Genomic DNA, 21,827 nt, shown 5'->3' on the forward strand with positions numbered 1-21,827 from the left:
TTTTTCTTGGTCACTTTCACCTCTTTCAAACTCAAGATCAATGTCAGATTCTCTTTCTGTATCGTCGGAGTCCAATGATACGTCCAAATAAGGAGATGATGATGATGATGATGATGATGGTTGCTTTTCACGCCTTATCTTGCTTCTTTTCTCAATCTCTTAGCTGTCTTCTCGATTTCCGGATTGTATTTGAGTTCACCTGTACGAGAAGAACGAGGCATAAAAAATAGAAAATAATCAAAAGAATTTACTTGCACCGTTCCCCGGCAACGGCGCCAAAATTTGATGTGCTGTCGTTGACCACCAAATTAATTCATACTCTTTTAAATAAAAACGAGTGTAATGATGAAAAGTGTCGAATCCACAGAGAACGGTAGATTTATTTCTTTCGATACTAAAAATTAAAAAAGGGGGTTTGTTTTGATAATTACTAAATAAGATAATCTAAACTAAAATTACCAAGCAAGAAAGAATACTGAATCTAGAATTGAAAATTAATCGACGAGAATAAATTGAAGAATTTAATACGAGAAAATACTGATTCAAGGCGATTTCACTATTTAATTATCTCACTGTTCATCGGTTAACCAATCATTTATTCATGTTATTCCAAACAATTAACATTAGAATAATATGGATAGCTGCTAAAATTATTGTGTTTTCCTAAATTAATTGACCAAACCCAGCATCCAGTCAAAACTTAACAATAATCAACTGGCACGATAGCGTTCCATATTAATTAAAGATAGTATTTTAATTTCGTGAAAACAGTTAATTCTAAAATCTAACAACCGAGATAGCTGCAATTGGAAGATCTAGTTCCGTCGATTTATTTAGATTACACACGTTATGATAGCACAACACATCTAACCTTTTAGAATTACGGATCACTGAATTCATGATTAACATTAGAATATCATACATCAATTTAAATTGTCAGATTAATTGACATATAACATTCATATAATTAAATCATAAATCAACGAATACTTGGGAAAACAAGAATAATAAATTAAAGTACAGAAACCTCACAGTGATAAAATTAAAATAGTAGATTATCCCTTGAATCAGACTAAGAAAATTAGCCTAGCATAATTTGATCTACAATCTCCATAAAAAATAAATAAGAAAACATAAAGAAATGGGCAAACTATTTTGTTAGGAAAAAATCTCAAGTCCTGAGCCTTCTTTTGTCGTACGTGAGATGAGAGTTGTTGGAGAGTGCTTCCAATTGTTGATTGTTGAAAAAATTGATGGATGCGGCTCCTTCACGTGAGTGGTGGCTTTTTTGGGTATATTATTCTTTTGCTAAAAAGCCCACTAATCTCTTAATTAACCTAAATCTTAAAATATAAAATAAAATAATAGATAATATTTTATCTAGATTTTCCCTCCTTGCAATTTTTGGCAGTTGAAACGTCGTCACAAGGCGTGGCCACGTCTTGTTTCAGGGCCTCTTCTGGTTTGGCCATTCTCTTTCAAACTCTATCTTGGAAACCTCAAATATGATAAACATCACCTTTTTAACTCAAATTTGCTCCAAGACCGTAAAAGTTCCTACTACAATAAAATTCCACAAAAATATATCAATTAAACATATCGGAGGTTGAAATAACGGGAAATATGAAAATAAAAAAACTAACTATTACGAGCCTATCAAATTTCAGCTGGTAGTTGGATTTTGTTTGTTGATCAGTTGGACTGGTAGAATTGCAACTGAAATATTTTCCTTTGAGCAGTTTAGTTGAACTCTAAAACCTACAAGCTACTTAAAACAACAAAGTTAATGAATCGAGAGAAGTGACTACAATGTTAGTTGCTGAGTCAGGAACCTTCTCTCTCCTCATAACAAACGCATAAATTTTTTTAAAAGGATTTTGAAATCCATTTTAAATAACATTTTGAAACATATTTTAAAATATCAGTTTTCAAATGTCCTTCTTAGAACAACTCACTCTGATACTAATTGTAGGATCGTTTGCAGAGCACTTTGAGGTGCTTCAAACAAAATATTCTCTAAGAGCCGCAATAACTCGTGTTCTAAGAATGTATACACCGATGAATTAGATCGAGTTTGGTATAGAACCAAGCAGAAAAAACTTGAAATAACTCTTCGTTAAGAAACACTGATATATTTGTATATCTTATGTAACTGAATAACCAAAAAACTAGATTAATTTTTGCATTCATTAGTTCAGTTATGGTGAAAGTTGAACAAACGGATGTTCTAACTAGTTAAATTAGTTTGAAAACAATAGTTAAAAAGTTAAATACACAAGATATATTTATGGATGTTCGGAGACTTTAACTGCTTCTACGTCACCCCTTCTACCACCTCGGATAAGATTCACTAGAAGACTTTGATCTATACAAATGATTGTACAAACCCACCCAGCTTAAGACTTATCCACTGCCTTAACTGAACTCCTAGACTAGACTGAAGGCAGCACCTTCCAGCCAACACTTCTTTAACGTCTATGTGAAAAAGACTACATACACAAGTTTATGGTCTTTGTGCAAGACTGTATTTGAGCGGTGTGTGTGTGTGTGTGATAACTGATCTCTGAAAACTACCCGAAATTGTTCTCATACACTGAGAGAAATATGCTTCTAATCTAAAGCTGATAACACGTTTAAGTGTTCTCTCGACTGGGCTGAATGCTTCTCTCTTAAGCTGATATGACTTTGAAGTGTGCCCTTTTCTTTTCTCTCTTGTTTTGTATGTTTCTTCACTGATCTTCACCCTCTAGTTATAGGCGTGAAGTTTGATCGTACAGTGAGACTCAATTATTGTATCTGTAGCATTTTGAATTTGTTCCTCGAAATTTGTCTTGTTCTTTCTGGAACACTTTTGTCTTTAAGCTCTGATGCAACGTCCATTATTGTCCTTTGAATGGACAAATGTTTTGTACCTTTGCGCACAGCTGGATTCCGCTTAAATCAGCTTGTCTTGATCTGCAACTGATTGCTCCAAACTAATGTTCTGATCTAGTCAGTTGAACTGGTCTTCAGTTGGGCTGGTGAAATCAGTTGACTCGTCAGTTGAACCGATTTCACTCTTGTTCAGTTGAACTGATCTTCAGTTGGGCTCTTCATTAGTTGAACACTCCTTCAGCTGGCCGGGTTTCTGAGATTCTCCTGTTGAACCACCTATCAAATGAACAATCAGTTGAACTGGTCTAGTTCGGTTGAACAATTGATACTTTCAGTTGGTCTCTTCGACAGCTCCAGTTTTGGCTTGTAACTGATTATTTCAGTTTCAGTTATCTGCGCATTAAGGTAGATTATTAAAAACAGACAAACAGGTTTTGTTCACATCAAAGTTAAGATTGCGAACATGAAATGTTCCAACAGTTTGCATTCTTTGAATACGTTTTTAATCCGATTATTTGTTTTAAGATACAATTTGATTCCTTAACGTGTCAAAGAATATAATTTTCATAGAATCACTAGTGGTGGTTTTTGTAAACTCTAGTTGTTTTTCTAGTGATTATCTTCGCTGAAGCATCGAGCAAGTATTTATACGTATTTGTACTTGTGCATAATTATCTCTGAGTTATTTTTGTTTAATTATTTATTTGTGTGATATATTATTCCGCTCCGTGTTATCACTATTTGTTACAGTATTTGAGACAACATTGATATCTGATACACATAATTTTTTTTACAGTTTATATTAAACAGAAATCCCAACAATCTACAACTTGTTCGTACTTTGAATCACTGTTGTTTAGTGTCAAATATTTTCGAGCTTCAAAGATGGCCATATATCGTGAGTCTATAAAGTTCAGATAAACTAGGAAGTTCCCAAATGTTAAGTAGTAACGGATAACATGTCAGAAAAATGAGGAATGTACATGTGCAGTGTCTCTTTCATTTGCTCTCTCTTTTAGTGAAAATCTTGATTGCATAGAGAGGACTAAGTTTTAGTGACAGAGTGGTGTTTCGACTGTTCTTTAATTTAAAAAGATATTATTTCCACAATTACAATTAACTGTTGTTAGTTTTAGTCGGAAAAATTGTTGGCTTCCAATGTAACGAGTTCAAAACCACGGGGTGCTCAAGGAAATGGTATCCATTGATTGATTTCTTACGGACGTAAACAGCAAAATTTGGACCTAAAACATAAATTTACAGTAGATGACGGACTAATCTGCCTCATCTCGCACGAGGTGACCTTCGACGTGCTGGCAATGGAGAAGCCAAAGTGGTCGTTTTCATTGATGAATGATGCTTCAATGGTGAGGCAGCCACAGACTCGAAAGAAGCTCGATGCTCTGAATCTGAATATCTTGCTGTGGCTTTTTTGAGTTTGAAGCTGTTCCAAAGTGGCTACAACCTCTGCCATTCGTGGCCTCACTTTCGGGTCGGGGCTTAGACACTTCAAAGCTGTTAGACATATTGATCAAGAAAACTCAGTTCACGTACATGAGTCCAACAGAACACAAGGCTATGAAAACACAACGAAAAAAATATGCGACCAAGTTACGTGGTTCGGCTTTGAATAGCCTACGTCCACGGACGAACGGAAGCAGTTTCTTGTATTGATTATACAGAGAGTTTTACAAAGTGCTATAACCAAGAGTTAACGATGAATTACAATTGAGATTATTCCCCCATCCCTCTCCCTCTTTGTGTGTGCAGTGTCCTTCTTTGTGTACCTCTTATACCAAGCGTGTGTTTTCATCCGATCGCCTCTCAAAAAACCTGGAGTTCAAACTCTATATAGTTTGTTCTTCAGTTCGAGCCTTCACGGCACTGCAGTTGCCAACAGATTGCTTATGGCCAAGCCCACACCACTTGACACATTGTTGCAGCCCATATCTTGAGAGTCACCGTATATCCCAACAATCTCCACCTTGACTCCAAGCTTGGCTGCTCCCTTCTTGTTATCAGTTCAGTTCCAATCTTACTGCCTTTACTAAATTCATGCAATGCATGAATTTGGCTTGTGGCAGTGGCTTGGTCATCATATCAGCCGGGTTGTCTTTTGTATCAATCTTCTCCACATGGACTTCCCCTTTAGATGTCACATCTTTAACAAAATGCAGCTTAACATCTATGTGTTTGGATCTTTCATGGTACACTTGGTGTTTAGAAAGGTGTATTGCACTTTGGTTGTCGCAATGCACCACAACCTTGTCTTGAGGTATACCTAATTCGGACACCATTCCTTTCAACCATAGTGCCTCTTTAATCCCTTCTGAGAGAGCTATGTATTCTGATTCTGTAGTTGACAATGCTACAACCGATTGCAATGTAGCTTTCCAGCTCACGGCTGTGCCATACATAGTGAATGTGAAGCCTGAAAGGGATTTCCTTGTGTCTATATTCCCAGCAAAGTCAGAATCCACATATCCAGCTATAGGATTCTCCATGCTATTCTGTTTTTCAAACAGCAGTCCAACATTTGCTGAGCCATTCAAATATTTCAACACTCCCTTTAGAGCATGCCAGTGGGTTTCGCCAGGATTTGCCATATATCTTGACACAACACTCATGCTGTAAGATAAGTCAGGCCTGCTGCAAACCATTCCATACATCACACTCCCAACTGCACTGGCATAAGGGATGTGTCGCATGTTTTCTTTTTCTTCTTCAGCAGCAGGGGATTGATCCCGAGAGAGTTTAAGATGCTGAGGCATAGGTATAGCAGTTGGTTTGGACTCATACATGTTAAACCTTCGAAGTACTTTTCGAATGTATGAGTTTTGACACAAGAAAAGTCTGTTTTGGTTCCTATCCCTCTTGATCTCCATTCCTAGGATTCTTTTGGCTTCTCCTAGTTGCTTCATATCAAATTCTGAGCTCAGAAGTTGTTTAACAGCTTCCATGTTGGTCTTACTAGTGCTGGCAACTAGCATATCGTCTACATACAAGAGGAGGTAAGTTTTGATCTTATTTTCTTGTTTGCATATGTATACACAGTTGTCATAGCTGCACCTCGTGAAGTTGTTGTTCAGCATGAACTCGTCAAACCTCTTATACCATTGCCTTGGGCTTTGCTTAAGTCCATAAAGAGACTTTGTAAGTTGACACACCTTTCCACTAGTTTCAGGATTGACATAGCCCTCAGGTTGGTTCATATAGATTGTTTCCTCGAGTTCCCCATGGAGAAAGGCAGTCTTTACATCAAGTTGCTCAAGCTCAAGGTTTAATTGTGTTGTTAAGGATAAGATCATCCTGATAGAGGAATGTTTAACCACGGGAGAGAATATTTCGTTGAAATCTATTCCTTGTTGTTGAGTGAAGCCTTTTGCAACTAACCGTGCTTTGTATCTTGTCTTTTCCTCACCAGGCATTCCTTCTTTGATCTTATATATCCATTTGCATCCAATCATTCTTTGGTTTTTAGGTTTATCCACAAGCTTCCAAGTTTTGTTTTTGTACAGAGAGATCATCTCTTCATCCATAGCTTTGATCCACCTATGTCCATTCTTTCCTGATACTGCTTCTTGGTATGAACTCGGTTCGTCATGCTCCAGTTGTTCTGCTACTGTCAGAGCATAATAAACCATGTCAGCATGCCCAAACTTATCCGGAGGTTTTATTTCCCTCCTTTGCCTGTCCCTGGCCAATTTGTAAGTTCTCAAATCATGTTCGGTTTGATGAGTTTGCACTTCTTGATCTGGACTTGGCTCATGACTTATTTCATTCTCTACGGTTGATGATTCTGTATTGGGCTCCACCTCGACTTGTATATCATCAGTGATCAGTCTACTTCCCCCAGGAGCATTTATTTTCTGTTGATAACCCATTTTGGATTCATCAAAAGTTATATCTCTGGTATTGAAGCATTTTGGACCATAGCTTTCAAGATTCCAGACTTTGTATCCTTTTACCCCTTCAGGATATCCAATGAAGATGCACTTCCTAGCCCTTGCTTCCAGTTTATCTTGCTTAACATGTGCATAGGCTAGACACCCAAAGACTCTCAGTTTGGAGTAATTCGCTGGTTTGTTATTCCACAATTCCATTGGGGTTTTAAAATTGATTGCACTAGACGGGCATCTGTTTATTAGGTAGCATGCCGTGGTAATGGCTTCTCCCCAAAAAGTCTTTGGAAGACCAGCGTTTAGTATCATGCATCTTACTCTTTCAAGGAGAGTGCGGTTCATTCTCTCTGAAAGTCCATTTTGTTGAGGGGTACCACTCACTGTCATGTGTCTGGTGATTCCTTTAGTTCTGCACAGCTCCTTGAATTCTTGTGATAGGTACTCCAGGCCATTATCTGTCCTTAAGTATTTGAGTTTTTTGTCTTGTTTATTTTCAGTCGCAATGAGCCATTCTTTGAACTTGATCAATGCCTCATCTTTGGTTTTAAGTACAAAGACCCACACTCTTCTTGAGAAGTCATCAACAATGGACATGAAGTACCTTCCTCCAGCATGTGTGGGGGTTCTCGAGGGGCCCCATAAGTCTGAGTGTACATATTCAAATGGTCTTGATGTGGTATGGCTTCCTTTAGTGAAATTTACTCTTTTAGCTTTTCCAAGGATGCAATACTCACATTGGTCCAGGTAGTGAACTTGATCTCCACATAACAAATTTTGCTTTGATAGATGGGCTAGGCCTTGCTCACTTACGTGTCCCAACCTAAGGTGCCAAAGTTTTGATACATCTTTAGTTGTTTGAGCCATAGCAGACCTGCCTACTACTGTTGTCCCTTGGAGTATGTACAGAGAGTTCTTCTTGAGTCCTTTCATGATGACTAATGACCCCTTTTGAATCTTGAGCATGCCACTTTCAGCTTTATAAGTGTATCCACTTGAGTCAAGTGTCCCTAAAGAGATTAAGTTTCTTTTAAGATCAGGGACATATCTCACCTCACTTAGAATTCTCTCCATTCCATCGTGCATTTTGAGTCTTATGGAACCAATACCCCGCACTTTGCATGATATGTCATTTCCCAGTAGTACCAAACCTTCTTGAATTTCAGTGAAGGTTTCAAACCAAGATCTGGAAGGACACATATGGAATGAGCACCCCGAATCAAGTATCCAATCGTTACAAGGGCTTTGTTCTGATATTGAGAGTACTTCTGCAGATTCATAGCCATCACAAGCCACAGCAGCTTCGGCATTCTCCTTTGGTTTTTCTTGTGGTTGCTTTCTCCTATCAGGACAGTTCCTTTTATAATGTCCTTCTTTGTGGCAGTGAAAACATTTGTATCTGTTTTTGCTTTTGGATCTTGATCGGTTTCTTTCAGATTTTGTGGATCTCATATCATTCCTCCCACGAATTGTGAGGCTTTCACCTTGCACTTGTCCATTGGACTGGATCTTCTTCTGTAATTCCTTGGCTTGTACTGCTGACTGAACTTCTTCTAGTGAGATGGTCTGTTCTCTGCCATACAGCATGGCATCTCGCAAATTTTCATATGAGCTTGGAAGAGAGTTTAACAAGATTAGAGCCTTATCCTCATCTTCCATCTTGACATCTATATTCTCAAGATCGTCCAGAATTTTGATGTATTCATCAATTTGTGCAGATATATTCTTTCCATCTGCGATCTTGAATGAATATAAGCGTTGCTTCATATACAGGCGGTTGGCTAGAGATTTGGTCATGTACAGATTTTCGAGTTTGTTCCACATGCCAGCAGCCGAAGTTTCTTTCGATACTTCCCTGAGCGGTTTATCTCCGAGGCACAAGATAATGGCACTTTGAGCTTTGGCAAGAATTTGTACCTTTTCTTTCGAATCACCTGGTATCGCATCTTCACCGCTGAGTGCTTCTACCAATCCCTGTTGTATCAGTATGGCTTTCATCTTGATTCTCCAAAGACCAAAGTCATTGTTTCCTGAAAACTTCTCGATATCGTATTTCATAGAACCCATCTTCTTGATCTTGGTGGACGTGGCTTCGATTCCCACAGACGGCGCCAATTGTTAGAAATAATTGATCAAGAACTCAAGTTCACGTACATGCACGTACAACGAAACAAGGCTATGAAAACACAACGAGAAAATATGCGATCAAGTTACGTGGTTCGGCTTTGAATAGCCTACGTCCACGGAAGAACGGAGCAGCTTTCTTGTATTGATATAACAGAGAGTTTTACAAGTGCATAACCAAGAGTTAAAGATGAATTACAATTGAGATTATTCCCTCAATCCCTCTACCTCTTTGTGTGTGCAGTGTCCTCTCTTTGTGTATCTCTTATACCAAGCGTGTTTCATCCGATGCCTCTCAAAACCTGGAGTTCAACTATATATAGTTTGTTCTTCAGTTTCCAGCCTTCACGGCACTGCCAGTTGTCCAACAGATTGCTTATGGCCCAAGCCCACAACCACTTGACACATTGTTGCAGCCCATATCTTGAGAGTCACCGTATATCCCAACAAAAGCAATAGTCGCTGCGCTGTATGCTGCTTTCTGAGGGTATTGGCCCTCGAGTTTAGTGTCCATGATCCGAAACAGCTTTCTCTTGTCACCCATGTAAGGTCTTGCCCAATCAACTAAGTTTTGCTCGATGCCCACTTTTGCTTTGTCGACAGCACGGCGTCCTGAGATCAATTCAAGCAAAACGACCCCAAAGCTGTATACATCACTCTTTGATGACAATCGACCTATTCCGGAAAATTGGAGAAAATTAAATATAGTTTTGATATTCTTCTAACTAGTGGTATTGCACATGCATAATAAATAGCAAAAGTAAGTATATATTACATCATTATATCAAGATATTAAAACGATAAAGTTTATGTTCAATATCATCAATAGAGCAAGTTGTATTTTAGAAAATCACAGAGAAATTCCCAAGAGACCAAAAGTTGACAAACAAAGACACAATGTACTAATATAGTATAGGGACGGGTATTTCAGGAACGAAGATGGCTACACCAGACATATGACAGTAAGGGAGCCTTTGCTTAATTGTCTAGTATAAATAGAAGGACGACGAGCAGAACAAAAAATAATAATGGGTGAGTCAATTTTGAACTCAAGAACCTGTAGCAACGTATTCTGGTGCAGCATAGCCATGTGTTCCCATAACTTGAGTGGATACATGAGTCTTATCACCTGTCGGGCCAGCTTTGGCCAAACCAAAGTCAGATAATTTTGCATTAAATTCCTGCAAATGGAATTGCTTGGTGTAAATCGATATATGATACTAAACTAGAAAATAATTGACTGAATTAAAGTTGGTAGAAAACGAGAAAAATGTTTCGGTTATACCCCATCGAGAAGAATGTTAGAAGCCTTAAAATCTCTATCGTAGCAACCTTCATTCTAGTAGCCCACGAAATGGGTTGAGGCCCTCCTGCACCATGTAATTGGATTCAAATGCCTCATCGTTATACACCACATGCCAACTTTTGGTAAAAAAATACAGAGAATGTTCTCATCCAACCCCTGACAAATTGGCAAAAACAAGATCACATAAATGGAAAGTTAGCATACTCCTAGGTTACAAATGAAAGAAAAAAATATTGATGGATCTGCACATAGACGACAGCATCGCTTAACTACTCCAACATTTCAAGAAGACTGGCTATTAGTACAAGTAAAGATGTCAAACTGAAAGAAACCAAATGAGTTTATGCTAAGATCTTCATTGTTATCCAAAACAAACTGTGGACAAGGGGAAAGAAACCAGAAGGCTCGGTTGCAGTACAAATAGAATCAGAGAGTAAAACTGCAGTTAATTATAAGTACTAAGAAGATATGAAAGAGGTGACAAGTAAATTCAAGAAATAGCTAGTTAAATATCTTCGTCATTAAGAAATAACTTTAAGAAATGATATGTAACTCAATGAAATAACCAATAAATAAAAGTAGCCAATAAAATTTCTTCACTATTTTAGAAAGGACTTTATGAATTGATATATAATAAAACGAGGTAAAAAGGCGATAATAAAAGTTAATTTCAGTGCAAAGAGTACTTCTGAACAAATGATTCTCCAGACTTCCTTTCGACATGAACTCATAGACCAATAGCCGATTATCACCCTCGGAGCAGTATCCAATAAGTTTAACTAGGTTCATATGTCGAAGTTGACCCAGATAATTAACTTCTGTCTGCAAAACATAAGCAGGCCGGTCAAAATAATCGATGCATAAAAAATTCAGTAAATAAATCCATATTGTGTGACAAAGGAAAAACATACCAACCACTCCTAGTGACCTTGGGAACCTTCAGGCTTCAATTTCTTGACAGCAATAACAAGTCCCGACCCAGGTTTTGTGGCGGTAAGAGTATTCTCGTCAATCCATCCCTTGAAAACATAGCCAAATCCTCCTTCACCGAGAAGACTGTCAGGTCGAAAGTTTCTTGTTGCATTCCTTAACTCGTTAAATGAGAAGGGCTTCACGTGAGGTGATGAGAGTATTTCAGCCTCCGATCTTGGAGTTGGAAGGCTTTCGACACGGCTTTTGCGACTGTGAATGGGAATGCTTATGTTGAAACGAGATGATGAAACGCACGTTTTGCTGGGAAACCTTGATGCTTGTACATTCAGAATAATAATACAGGTTAGATTATTAGCTAATTACAACCCCATGGAGCAAACACCTTTCAAAAATTTACGTTAATAGAAGAAGATAATTCCTAAACATAGTGACAGATTGTGTCCTAATTCACAGCAAAAAACTTTGATGTGGAACACTTGAATTATAAGGGTTGTGTAGACGAATATATAGTCGTCGAGTAAGATATTCATTCCACAAAATCTTGACATTTGATTACAACATTATAACAGCAGTGGCACAAGATAGAATATCCTAATTCTAGCATACTTGCCATTTACCATTGAATATTCTCCCAGATGTGGTACCTTAAGACATCATCATGTCTTTATAAATTTATCGATAAAGTTATGCCGCTTTTTTGGATGTCTATGGTTACATTTAATGAATGGAAATGTAACTGCAATATCCAAATAATCGAATTTAACATATGCTACGCATAAAACCCAAATCTTCAAGCATGGAAGCAAATTGAAGATTCTTATTGCTTTTGGTCCCATGTACACCAACGAGAGATAATAATATGAAAATAAATAATAAATTGAACGCCGAGATTTACGTGGAAAACACCCAAAAATTATGAGGGTAAAAATCACGGGCAAGATGAAAGAATTCACTACTATATTTTATGGTGTACAATCACTCACAGTGTTTCCATACACACTCTCTTAATACAAGAGAACAAACACCTCACAAATATTACAGAACTAAACACTCAAATGCTATAAGATGAGAGAGAACTCGATGAAGGGATGATTTCTGAATGAGGAGAGGGAGCTCTATTTATAGAGTTTTTTCGTCCGTGTGAAAACGCATATAAAACGCGTCTTCTGTCTGAAAATTCCGTTGTCAAATACAACTCACAAAGCTGCTTAATTCAACCCACATTTATGTCACCTAACATATTGCCGACATTTCTCACACTTGGAGATTTGATTGAGAATCAACACATCTCCACACATCTTTTCAATCTCGCCATACCATGCTGCTTACGTTTTCGCTAGGCCACTTGAGGATCTACGCCACTCAAATTTATCAGTGTTCACTGGCTTGGTCAGAAAATCATCTATGTTATCTTTTGTATAGATCTTCTGCATATGCACATTTCCTTCTTATACTACTTCCTACACAAAGTCAAATTGGACTCCAATGTGTTTCGTCATGGAATGAAAGGCTGGATTCCTTACAATGTGTAAGACACTTTGACTGTCACAAAACAAAAGAACATTCTCTTGTTTGTGTTCAATCTCTTCTAATAACTTTTTAATCCATATTGCTTCCTTGCAAGCTTGAGTAGCTGCCATATATTCTGTCTCTGTTGTAGATAATGCCACAACTGTTTGCAGTTTTGAAACTCAGCTTACTGCTCCATCTGCAAGTGTAAACACATAACAGTAGTAGATTTGCTTTTATCGACATATCTCATGAGGGTAAAATCTGATCCTCCATAACATAATGCAGCATCTGAGGTACCCTTAATGTATCTAAGGATTCTCTTAACAGTGCTCCAGTGCTCTTGTTCAGGATTCGCCATATACCGACTAACTGCTCCCACTGCTTGAGCAATGTCCGATCTTGTACAGAACATGGCGAACATCAAACTTCCCACTGCTGATGCATCTGGCACTCGAGACATCTCCATCCTCTCTGCTTCACTGCTAGGATACATTTCGGAGGATAAATTGAAATTAACAGGAAGAGGGGTCGAGATTGGCTTACTATCTTGCATGTTGAACCGTTGCAAGACTTTCTTCGAATAATTTTTATGGGAAAGCCAAATCTTTCTATTACTTCTGTTTCGGTGAACTTGCATCCCTAGAATCTTGTTTTCTGGTCCTAAGTCCTTCATATCAAATTCTCTAGGCGACTGTGCCTTCAATCCTTGGACCTGATATTTGTTGAGGCCTGCTACCAATATGTCGTCCACATACAACAGTAAAATGATATAATCATCATCAGACCTCTTGAAATACGTATAAGAGTCTGCACTCAGTCTGTTGTATTCAAGGCTCATGATATAGGAATCAAATCTCGTGTACCAACATCATCACGTCTGTTTGAGACCGTACATAAATTTGTTCAACCTGTAAACCAAGTCCTCTTTGTCTTTTTCCTCAAAACCTTCTGGCTAGAGCATATAGATTTCTTTTTCAAGATCTTCATAAAAAATCGCTTTTTCACATCTAATTGTTTTAGAGGCAGGTCAAACACCGCACACAACGCCAACACCACTCTAACTGTTGTAAGCCGAACCACAGGAGAAATTATCTCATTTAAGTCAATGTCTTTTTTCTGAGCATATTTTTTTACCACCAATCTAGCACGATATCGCTCCACTTGGTTATTGTCATCACGCTTGATGTTATAGACCCATCTGTTACCAATGGTTTTCCTCTCTCGTGGTAGTGTAACAAGATCCCAAATTTTATTTTTATCTAATGTCTCCAACTCTTTTTGAATTGCTATCATCCACAAGGATACATCCGAGCTTTAAGTAACCTCGTGGAAACTCGATGGCTCACAATCCTCTGATAATATACAATATGCAATATTGCTTTCAGTGATATAATCTAAAAGCCAACCTGATAGTCTTCTGTCTCGAGTTGACTGCCTCACGTTGGAAACCTCATACTCAACATGTTGTTTTTTTTCGTGCTCTGGTACTGCTTCACAAGAAATTTGACCTTCATCCGTCTTATTTTCCACCTGAAATATAGTAGTTTCTGAATTCAGTGTGTTTTTGTCTCCTTTTACTTTATCTTTCTCGAAGATAACATCCTGCTGATGACAAGCTTGTGAACAGTAGGATCCCATAAGCGAAACCCATTGACTCCATCAGCATAACCAAGAAGATACATTTTCTGGATTTCGAATCCAACTTCGATCTTTCTTGCTCATTGTACAAAACGTACTTATGACTTCCAAATGTATGCAAATGAGAATAATCTGTCGGCTTCTCGGTCCACATCTCCATCAGAGTCTTTAGATCAATCGCCACTGAAGGAGAATGATTGATAATATAACAAGCGGTTTTAACTGCTTCTGTCCAAAATGACTTTTCTAGACCCGCAGTCCTCAATATGGCTCTTGTTCTGTCCAACAAAGTCTTGTTCATCCGCTCCGACACTTCATTCTTTTGAGGTGTGTAAGATGTCGTAAACTGTCTTTTGATGTCATCATGTGGACAATATTCATCAAATTCGTCACTGGTATATTCTTCTTCATTGTTACTCCTCAAACACTTGGTTTTATTTTCAGAATCAATTTTAACCCGCGCTTTGAAATATTTAAAGATCTGGAAAATATCTTATTTCTTTTTGATTGGATACACCCAAATTAAGCAGCTTTGTGAGTTGTCAAATTTGATAACAGAATTTTCAGACAGAAGACGCGTTTTATACGCGTTTTCACTCGGACAAAAAGCTCTATAAATAGAGCTCCTTCCCCTCATTGAGAAATCATCTCTATATCGAGTTTTCTCTCATATTATAGCATTTGAGTGCTTATTCATATTTATGATGTGTTTGTTCTCATGTATTAAGAGAGTACGTGTTTTCTTTGGAAACATAATGAGTTGTTGTATACCATAAAATATTATAGTGGAATTCTTTTCACCTTGTCCTGTGGTTTTCACCCTAATAATTTTTTGAGGGTTTTCCACGTAAATCTCGGTGTCCAATTTATTCTTTATTTTCATATTATTATATCAAGTTGTCGTACGTGGGACTAACAAGTGGTATCAGAGCCTTGATTTAAAATTTCTCAAAATTATGAGTATGCTCTGTGGTTTCAGCCTAGACTGATCTTCCACGTCAAAAAGTTTTTCAAAGATTTTATATTAAGACGGATTATTTTGTCTAGTGTACTAAATTGTTGTAGACATAATGGTGGGCAGGTACGAGATAACAAAGTTCAATGGCGTTAAAGGCACTTCAAGAAAGAGTGTACGAGTATCGAAAAAAGTTCTCAAAGAAATGTGGTCAGTACTTGATAGGAATCGTTTTTACGTGTTTTTAGTGTTGGTTTTGAGTCGCATTCATGCATCATATTAGTTTGTTTTAGCTTAATTTAGCATTTTTCTAGCATTATTTATCATATGACTGATCTCGTGTAGTTGGTGGTTATTTTGTAGGAATTGAACCACAAAGTGGGAGAATATTTGCCAAAGCATCGAGAAGGACTCGCTAGGGTGGTCAAAATTGACCGCCCCAGCGAGCATGTTGGTCTGGCCGAGGAGTTGTTGCGCAAGCGTCTCGCTAGGGCGGTCAAAAGTGTCCGCCCTAGCGAGAGGTTCTCGCAGAAAATTCCTCAGCCCTGTCCCTGGGAAAATTCCTCGGCCATGTCCCTGGGTTCGCTGGGGCGGTCAAAAGCGAGCCGCGAGATTTGAAAAGATTTGTTTCATTTTTTATGGACTTGATCCGACACTATAGACCTAATACACGAGAGGGGCGCCGTTTTTCAGCGGACATCATTATTTTCATCATATTTTCTTGGAGAAAAGGCTAGGAGCAAAGGAGATTTCGAAGACCTCGAGATTTCCACGCGTCGTGGCCGTCATCCGTCGTCATATTTAGTATTTTCATTATTCAGTTTTTAATTCTTAGATTGTTGTTGGTTGTTATTATGAATTTTAGTAGCTAAACTCTAGATTTGTTGGGATTTGAGGGGATCCTACCCCGTACTCGTTGTTTAACATTATTTCTCGACGTTTTTACTAGTGATTTGTTTATGCTATTGTTCTTTCTTATTTCAATCGAAGCTTAGCTAACTTCCTTTGATTATTTCATGTTGTTAATGATTTCGATAGAATAATTAACAATACGATCAAATAGTATAAACCACAGATTTACAATTTTAGTAGATATACGAAATTGGGTACGTGTCGATAGTGATAGTTCACTCGGATGAAAGCTAGTGGATTCCATAGAATGTAATGCAATCTTGAACTGTTAAATATTTGAGGACACTTAAGTACTGTATGTTTTTGATTAGTATTAATATAGCTCGACAGAGTACATTAATTAGTCTAGGGAATTCCGTCGAATGCACGAGTAAAAGTCGAGTGTAGTTAGTTAAACACGAGTGGTAGGTGAACTGATAATTTCCCAACAAATTCGTTTCTCATTTGATTTTAATCCAAATTAATCATTGCTTTCTTTGAAACGTTTTCTTTGCATTTTAATTAATTTAGTTATTTGATATACAATAGTTTAATCATCAACTCATTCTATCGTTGCTAAAGAATTTTACTTGAAAATAAAAATATTGTAACGCAATCCTTGTGGATCGATACTCGTATTCACTTACGTTTATTATAACTTGACTATCGTGCACTTGCGATATTTAAATCGAGCTTTCAATTATAAAATAAATTTTGGGACTATTCACTGTGCAAGTTTTGCTCGATCAGTACTTTAGGCAGTGGTGAAATATTATTCAGCGAAGCGGCAACAGTTGCAGAAAGCAGGCACAAATTTTGTGACGCATGGATTATGAATTCAGGAGCGACGTGGCACACGACGTCTTGGAGAGAATGATTTGATCATTATGAACCAGTCTCGGGAGGATCGGTATTCATGGAAAATGATCATGCCTTGGAAATCCCTGGGGTTGGTACTATCAAAATAAAAATGTTTGAAGGCACATTCGCACCATACAAGAGGTACGACATGTGAAGGGATTGACGAAAAATCTTTTGTCCTTGGGGCAATTGGATGATATCAAAACCCATATCGAAAATGAGATCATGAAAATTGCGAAGGGTGCGCTTGTTATGAAGGCAGAAAAAGTTGCTGCAAATCTGTATATTCTTTATAGAGAAACACACAAAGAGACGGAACTAACTGTTGCATCAATTAGTTCAGGAGAAGAATTAACAGTGTGGTGGCATAGAAAGCTTGGGCGTATGCAAGAACGATGGATAAAAATTGAAACGACTCTTACTTTTTAACTTTGAAATTCTACTTAAATTTTTTTTATAAATCAGAAACTCGAAAATTACTAATTGAAAATAACTTTAACATTTCCATAAATCAAAATAACTTAACAATTCGAATCTCAAGTGCATAAAAATCCCTAAATCGTCAACTAACCAAAAATCCTACGACGACATTTAAAAAGACTAACTAACATCATAATAAAACATAAAAATATCTAATAAATTCTTTCACAATAATCTTTTGAATCTTTTATCTATCACGCTAATGCAGAAAATAAATGTCTCTCGGATGTGTACTGCCGCACTCGATTCACCCAAGCGTTAACGCCTCCTCATATCATCAAATCCTGCAACGTTCAAACCTAGTGAGTCTAATGACTCAACACGTTCTAAACATGAGTAGCAAATAATACATATACAATCACAAGTATTAAAAAAAATCGTACTTTTATTTAAAATAGCTTTTATGCATAAATAAATCGTAAGTTGTAAAATCATTTAATCGTAAAGCTTTCAATCATTTATCATTTTGGGTGAAGTTTGATCCTTGAAAGTGAGTAGCATTTATCCTCTGGTCGACTGATCAGTCTTCAGCTCCATATGGCCCATGGGGACGGGCACTAGGCACCGCCGTGGACATAAGATCGTAGGGCTCCCTCTGGGGCCTTTTCTCATAAACAGGCTCCCTCTTGGGCCTTTTCCCTTACGACATTCTCATAAAGTTGTAAGTTCACCATTCTTTTTTAAAACTGATCCCCCACATATCGTCTATCCTTTGTCACAGTCAATTCACATCCCTCAAAATATTTTTCCTTTTTTTTAAAGCATAGAATATCGTGATATTCAAAAATAGCATTTTTAACAGTAAAAATTGCACTGCTTTACCATAAATCATAAAATATCATATTTGCATAAAAATCATCATTTTATATCATTTAATATGCGTTACAACCCTTTGGGATGCTGCAAACCTATTACGTATTACCCAAGTATAAAATACACGTCTAGACGTAAAATTTCTCGATTTCGACTTTTTCTTACTTTTATTGACATACGCTTATCCCAAACAATTATTTAAGCTTAAATCTAATTTTTAATATTTTTATTTAACTTAAATTCAAGGCTTTTGATTTAATTTTTAATAATTCGTGAGGCATTTGATTTCCGAATTTAGTAAAAATTTAATATTTTTTTCCCCAAATTTTAAACATAAACTTTTTATTTCCTAAACTACCGAAGTTGACGTGGAAACATGAATTGAAGCACACAAGAATCTCACCAGAGGAAGTTTCTTTGAGGTCAGTTCTTCAATTGTACCCTTGTGAGCCATGAACCACCCCAGTGAACCTATGGTTCGAACCTTTTTCATTAATTTTGAGTCATAGAGCCTTAACCAAAACCATCGAGCAATCTTCCGATTTCATCGAGCTATCTTCCAATTTCATCGAGTCAAATCATAGCCAACCCACCTAGGGACCCTACTGACCACCCCTGACCCAAAGAACCAGCCCCTAGACGCCGCATGAGCCCTGCAACAAGACCCCAAGCTGCGCAAGTTGCTTCTTCATGTTTTGCTCGAGCCACCTGCACCAGCCCCTGACCCGACTCTTGGCCATCCTTCCTAGACCCTAATGGACCAGCCTAGACCATCTAACCATCCCATACATGCCGCACGAGCCCTGCAACAAGACGCCAAGCTGCGCAAATTGCTTCTTCGTGTTTTGCTCGAGTCACCCCAGAGCCCAGACCCTCCCTAGACCATGCTCCAAGCCCTGCTTGCCAGCCCCAGCCAGCACTGAGCCCCCTGCAGTAACGCGAGCCCTCTGCGTTATCCAAGGAACTGTCCTAGCCTTAAAGGACTCTTCCTTGGTTGCTGCCCTAGGACTCCTAGCCCTGATCCACATCTAGCACCGGCCCCTACCTAAGCCCTGGCCGAGCCGTGAGCGCCATGCACAAGCCGCCCCTTGAATCAAGTGTGAACCATTCAAAAAACCCTAGGATTCTTGCTAACTCACATGCAGCCTTTAATCTTGCTGTCCAGCCCTCGTTTCTTCTTAATTTTGTTCATGTTCTATCCATCAATCATCCTATGTTGGCCGCGTACTCGTTGGAAATCATACGACGTTCATATATATGTAAAAATCTTCCAAACTTTGAGAATAATTGACAAAACGTATAGCAATCCAAACTCCAATATTTTTCTTGCAAAAATACTTAAAACATGCATATAATAGTTTGAATGATGCATCTAAGGGTTTAGAAAACGTGCCTTGCGTTTAAAACGCTCGAATATTCAATTGTTGGCGAGGGTGCGAAGATGGACGATCGGACGGACGAAGAACCCTAGCTTTTCTTCCTCTCCTATATTTCGAATTTTGTGGGTGCAAGTGTGTGAAGATTTCGGCCGCTGAATGGTGCAAAAGACCTAGCTTTTTATTTTTATAGATTTTAATTTGCATGACAATGAGCTTTGGTTTTGGGCCTCCAAGTATAGGAGTAATTGAACCTACTCAATTTAGTTAAATTGGACTCAATAACTCTTATTTTATTAAAACATAAAAGTTTACAAAAATTAGTTTCCAAAAAAAAATATTTTTGATATCTTAAAAACTCCTTGTTTGCCCAAAACCGGCTTCGCGGGTAAAATCGAGCTCGTCTCGGTAAATAATTCGAACTCTAGAATTTTTAGAAAAATTTAATCATTTTTAATCATATTAAGAAGCCTTAAAAATATTTAGTTAAAAATACTTATTCTTGTCTTTTTCGTCCTCGGTCTCTTTTTCTCAGCCTATTATCGAATATTCGGGTAAAATCCTTCAATTTCATGAAATCATGTCATATAATCATTTAATATGCATCGAGTAAGCATTTAAAACGAATGAAATAAAACAATTATGCAAATTTAATTTATTTGCATGCACGTGGTTTACGTAGGTTGGTTTTTCGGACCTTACAAAAATTATCTCAGAACAAAAGCTGCTGCTGGGACCTACAAAAGCGTCACAAACTTTTTGTGAGCATTGTGTTACCAACAAACAACACATATTAAAGTTTGACATTTCTACTGCCAGAAGCAAAAGCATATTGGAGCTGATTCATTCGGATGTTTTGCAAACACCAGTTGTATCCCTAGGAGAAGCGAGATATTTTATCTCGTTCATTGATGGTTTCTGAATGAGGAGAGAGAGCTCTAATTATAGAGCTTTTCGTCCGTGTGAAAACACGTATAAAACGTGTCTTCCGTCTGAAAATTCCGTTGTCAAATTTAACAACTCAGAAAGTTGCCTAATTCAACCCACATTTAATACCACCTAACATATTGCCGACAATTGCAACAGCCATAATTCCAAGGAGTAGACAAAAATTAATCAACATAAAAATCAAATTTTTTAAGTCTATTTGCGGTTACACGGTAAATCAAACATGCAACTATAAGGAAATTATAGACTCAATTCCACTCAAAGAAGCCATAGCACCTCTATAGAAGTAGAACTTTCTCCTCCTTCAGCACACATAAAACAAAGATTCAACAAAAGGCAAGATTTTGAATCCGTTCTTCTCCTACAGAACTCATAAAACAAAGAGTCGACAAAAAGCAAGATTTTGTATGCATCTTATAGCCATTCGTAAGGCTAAAAACTTTAGAATCAGAGCCTAAATTTGAGAACTTAAGGTCCACATTTGCCAGGTAAAAAAGGTTTAACGTTGGACCATGGGTAATCATAACTCGAACCAAGAACAAAGCAACACAGAAACTAATCAGAAAAGGCTTCAATTCAATCCATTCTAACCCGAACAACTAATAATAGAAACATATAAATAAGAAAAAACGAGATTAAAATACCAGAGGGGCTGCTAAGAGAGGCATCGGCCCTTAGCTGAGAAACAAAAGCAATTTCCCATAACTATCAGAGCAACCGAGACGGGTCCTCGACAGAAATCAAGAAAACAACAAAACAATCAGGCACAAAAATGTAAATTTAAGAAAGGGTTTTCAAGAACAGTTCTTGAATTGAAGCTCCCCACTTCTGATCTACAAAGAACAGGCTTTTCGAAGAAATCAGAATTGTTTTCGCAGAAGGGCTTTGATAAGATCTCGAAGAAATGGGCGAGCCGGGTAAGGAGCTCCAACGGATCAAATCAACAATTTATAATGTTTGAGAATTTTGAACAAAGACAATGGCCTAAACAACACCTGCGAACAATGAAAAGAACTCGTGAATGGGCGCCGGAGGGATATCCGACGTAGCCACTCCGATGATAAAGTCAGCAGGTTATAAGATGATGAACTCGAGCAATATTTGAGGAAAAATATGTAGAGTGCTTAAAGTTCAAAGGTTTTTTCGGATTCTTAAATGACATTAATACCTGCTATTTATAGGAGAGGAATGGGTAGTTACCTCGATTCCCGTGTCAT

The 21,827-nt window shown here is 37.7% G+C and overlaps 1 pseudogene; it reads right to left on the bottom strand.

The window, feature by feature from the left end:
- Positions 1-3,968: 3,968 nt before the first annotated feature.
- Positions 3,969-20,752, bottom strand: LOC140835317 (probable serine/threonine-protein kinase PBL3; annotated as a pseudogene).
- Between the last annotated feature and the right edge of the window lie 1,075 nt (positions 20,753-21,827).

Source organism: Primulina eburnea, chromosome 6 (genome assembly GCF_022965805.1).
Source record: "Primulina eburnea isolate SZY01 chromosome 6, ASM2296580v1, whole genome shotgun sequence".
NCBI classification, from domain to species: Eukaryota; Viridiplantae; Streptophyta; class Magnoliopsida; order Lamiales; family Gesneriaceae; genus Primulina; species Primulina eburnea.